The sequence below is a fragment of the Triturus cristatus genome, chromosome 1_2 (assembly GCF_964204655.1).
Source record: "Triturus cristatus chromosome 1_2, aTriCri1.1, whole genome shotgun sequence".
NCBI lineage: Eukaryota > Metazoa > Chordata > Amphibia > Caudata > Salamandridae > Triturus > Triturus cristatus.
Window position 1 is genome coordinate 16522789 of NC_140580.1, and position 4777 is coordinate 16527565.

Here is a 4777-nt window from a genome sequence, read left to right on the forward strand (position 1 = left end):
CTCTCCCGTTCGCACTTTATAAGTTTACATCTTGTATGAAACACTATGCTCTGGGTAGATATGAACAGCTGGGTACCGCTTTCATACATGAGGTTTGGTCCCTCCCTTTTACGTATAGATGTACAAGGGACGGTACTGAGGTTTATCTGAAGGGAGAGGAATGTACGACAACACCTGATCATTCTGTAGTATGTAGGCACATTCAGTTGCACGGTGCTTGTAATGTACACGCCCCGAATTTGGCCTGCGTCCTCAAAGGTATCCCGGTGCCAGTGATTACGCCATCTTTCACGCTGCTTGCAAACGGTAGTTATTTGATTTTGAATAATGAAGCTTGCTGCGGGATGTTAGTGGGAATCCCATATATAGTAACTGTATCGCAGAGAGTGGTCTGCTGCAATAATGTTCTCTTTCCACCCCCGCATGGGCGGCTGGATGTTTCCATCTGGCCTTCGATTCCGACCTTGAAAGCAGAGTTCAACAAGATGAGCAGAATAAGAGCTCTATTGTCCCAAAAGGAGGTGCCGTTGACTTCCTCCCGAGAAACATTTGTCCTTCACGTAGCAAATACGCGCACTAAAGCAATAAAGCTCCCCCTGCATTTTGGAGCTTTGATCCAAACTATTTTCAATGCCTCGTTCACAACCGGCCTGGCTCATTTTTTTAAGCTTGTGGGCTCAGGCCTCGTGACCTCTTTCCAAACTATTTTTGGTGTGATTCCGGCATTTTTTCATTCGATTTTCTCGAGCGTCTTTGGAGGTGTCCCGTTGATTCTGGCGCTAGTGGCAGGTGTGCTACTTTTACTTTTCATACTACGGAATGGCTGCTCTTTCTGTGCCACACGACAGCCTGTCCCATCTGCAGCTTCTTCGTGACAGGATGCTTGAATACTATGGCGTCCTGCCATTGGCGACTTTGAGCCTGGCATATGGATTATCCTTCCGGTATTCCTACTTCACCTGCGTGCAACCTGTCTTTCACTGCCTAGATTGTCCCTATGAATGGCCTCTGGATTTGTGCTTAACCAACACGGTGTCTCCGGACCCGGATTATGATCGACTGATGAGGCCCTTAGTGTCTCACGAGTTCGCCTGTTCTGGTGTTCGGATTATGGCCTGTGGTGCGGCGCATGGAATCCTGGGTAATTGGGACATCGCAAGGGCGGCATATGACTTCTTGGATATGAGTTATTTGGAAGTACACGCTGGTTGCCCCCTGATGGTGCTAGAGGCTCCGCTAATGGAAGAACATGTATGTTTCTTTTCTTTGATTAACTGGATGGCTGAAACCTTCAGTGGCCGTGCCAACGATTTTCTGCTGGAAGCAGTGGCCACGTATGCTGCATATACGTTCATGGATTGAGTGAACTGTCGTCCACTGTGTTTTTCCTCACGTGTCTTGACCAGTACCTGTGCCTCTGCACTTCTGCCCGGTGAGGCGTTTTTTCATTTTTTTTTTCACCCCCCGCTGCACGTTTGAGGCTTTTTTTTTTTTTTTTTTTTCCCTCTCCACTTTTGGTTTTTTTCATTCTCGGACTTTGCCTGAACTGAAACTTGTTTTTTAAATTGGATTCGCCTTGTTCTGCTCTGTCGCACTTGAACTCTGCGCTCTCTCTTTTCTTGCATACTAAGTAGTGCTTCGATCAAGGGGGCATGTAGTAAGGACTCCCTTAATACGTACATACATTGTTAAGTTAGCATAACCACGTTAGATGTTAGAAAGCCATCTTGCTGCTTTTGCGCACGACACTGCGTTCACATGTTATTGCTTAAACGAACTGCTGACTCGAGCTTTGCCTCACACGAGAACAATCTGTTGTTACCATCCCGAGCTCTGCGCAGCGACCTTGGTCTGTACATGATGTGACAAACAGTCTGGGTTGTTAGACAATGCATGTTTTCCACTCTAGGTTGATCGACTCACTATTTAGCCATAACACACAGGCAGCTGCAAAATACCTGAAAGTTGGTGCTTTTAATATTGCAGCCCTCATGTTTAATATTCAGACCGAAGACGAGCCTTCCTGCGAGAAGACTCCTGATGCTCCTGTGATGTGATTTCACTAAGCTGATCTTTGAGGTATGGGGTCCCCTATTCAAGCCTAAGAGACCTTCTATTAGCATAATAATAATATTAGCTTCTTAGTAAAGGGAAGGTGGTAGTATCCACTGTCATTATAACATGATCACCCCTTTTATATTCTATGGTATTGTAACGATGCTGATGGTTTTGATTTTAATCATTTGTCTGCTTGTATTAGCCAAAGTACTGCATCTTAGGACACGTGGTCTATAAAAATAAACTCTTTTTATTTTCACCGTGTCTCTGTTGATTCTTGTTGTGGACTGATGTGAGAATAATATACGAACAGGTATTTCCGATTCCCACCATTCCTGAGAGTATACTGAGTCGCTTGTTCTGGGTTTTCTTTTCATTGGGATCGCCGAGCTAAATCTCGGATAACGAATGGGACACTTATGCTAGCCGGATACTGGGTTCTGGGTTCTGGGGTGAGTTTCTGGTACACCACAATTCACTGAGGTCCTGGGGTTCTACGCATAGTCCTGTATGTAAGCAGAATCCCTGCAACAGGGGATGCTTTGTACATACTATTGTTTGTCTTACTGGGTTTGCACTTTCATTTTAAAGAAGGTGCTGTAAAGCCCTTCCAACAGGGCCGCTCGAATCATTTGATTTTGAAGCCCTTGCACTTTTCACATATTTATGGATTTGCCACCTTTGCCACACAATCCATGATCTGCTGCATAATCTGCATATTTTAATAACAAAAACATTCTAGTTCAAACAGATAAAAAGGTACTAAAAACTCAGTAACGCATTTGCCGTGGGGTAGTGGGCCATGTACAAAAGTTGACTGGTCACCTTTCTGTTGCTTATTGCATTGTTTGTCTGCTAAATTGGTACTAATAAGTGAAACTTTTTCCCAGACAGCATGTGTAAAAATGACAAGAAATGAGTTAATACTATCACAAAATGTGTTGAATTATGCCACATAATTTGCCTTATCCTGCCACATAATTTGGACCTCTTCTGCCACCTAATTCCAGTGGCTTATTGGTAATGAAGAATGTTCCCTTGCCATTGCAATATATTAAAATGCAGTGACAGTGCTCTAGCCTTCTTATAAAGGAAGACGTGCACAGAGACTATCAGTATGCTCAGCATTTGTTGATGCACGTCATGTGAACCCTATAAATCATTGGCACCTGCACCCCTCTGCTTGACCCAAAAAAGATGGGTACAATCAAACTCATTATGGTGGCCTTTGCAGCCCCCTTCAAGTTTTGCAAAAACCCGAAGGTCACACTCACTGTGCGGTGGATTCACTCGCCGCTCCATGCTTATCTGCTGCGAGCTCCTTTGTGGGTGCCCTGCTGCGTGCTCTTCAGTGGGTGCGTTGCTGCCAGTTCTTATGTGGGTGCGCTGCTGTGAGCTCCTTTGTGGGTGCCCTGCTGCGTGCTCTTCAGTGGGTGCGCTGCTGTGAGCTCCTTTGTGGGTGCCCTGCTGCGTGCTCTTCAGTGGGTGCATTGTTGTGAGCTCCTTTGTGGGTGCCCTGCTGCGTGCTCTTCAGTGGGTGCATTGCTGTGAGCTCCTTTGTGGGTGCCCTGCTGCGTGCTCTTCAGTGGGTGCGTTGCTGCGAGCTCTTATGTGGTTGCGCTGCTGTGAGCTCTTATGTGGGTGCGCTGCTGTGAGCTCCTTTGTGGGTGCCCTGCTGCGTGCTCTTCAGTGGGTGCATTGCTGTGAGCTCCTTTGTGGGTGCCCTGCTGCGTGCTCTTCAGTGGGTGCGTTGCTGTGAGCTCTTATGTGGGTGCGCTGCTGTGAGCTCCTTTGTGAGTGCGTTGCTGCCAGCTCCTATGTGGGTGCGCTGCTGTGAGCTCCTTTGTGGGTGCCCTGCTGTGAGCTCCTTTGTGAGTGCGTTGCTGCCAGCTCTTATGTGGGTGCGCTGCTGTGTGCTCCTTTGTGGGTGCCCTGCTGTGAGCTCCTTTGTGAGTGCGTTGCTGCCAGCTCTTATGTGGGTGCGCTGCTGTGTGCTCCTTTGAGGGTGCCCTGCTGCGTGCTCTTCAGTGGGTGCGTTGCTGCGAGCTCTTATGTGGGTGCGTTGCTGCGAGCTCTTATCTGGGTGCGTTGCTGCCAGCTCCTATGTGGGTGCGTTGCTGCGAGCTCCTATGTGGGTGCACTGCTGCCAGCTCCTATGTGGGTGCACTGCTGCCAGCTCCTATGTGGGTGCGTTGCTGCGTGCTCTTCAGTGGGTCCACTGCTGCCAGCTCCTATGTGGGTGCACTGCTGCCAGCTCCTATGTGGGTGCGTTGCTGCGTGCTCTTCAGTGGGTGCGTTGCTGCGAGCTCTTATGTGGGTGCGCTGCTGTGAGCTCCTTTGTGGGTGCCCTGCTGCGTGTTCTGCAGTGGGTACGCTGCTGCCAGCTCCTATGTGGGTGCACTGCTGCCAGCTCCTATGTGGGTGCCCTGCTGCCAGCTCTTATGTGGGTGCGCTGCTGCCAGCTCCTATGTGGGTGCCCTGCTGCCAGCTCTTATGTGGGTGCGCTGCTGCCAGCTCTTATGTGGGTGCCCTGCTGCGTGCTCTTCAGTGGGTGCGTTGCTGCGAGCTCTTATGTGGGTGCGTTGCTGCGAGCTCTTATGTGGGTGTACTGCTGCCAGCTCCTATGTGGGTGCGTTGCTGCGAGCTCCTATGTGGGTGCCCTGCTGCCAGCTCCTATGTGGGTGCCCTGCTGCGTGCTCTTCAGTGGGTGCGTTGCTGC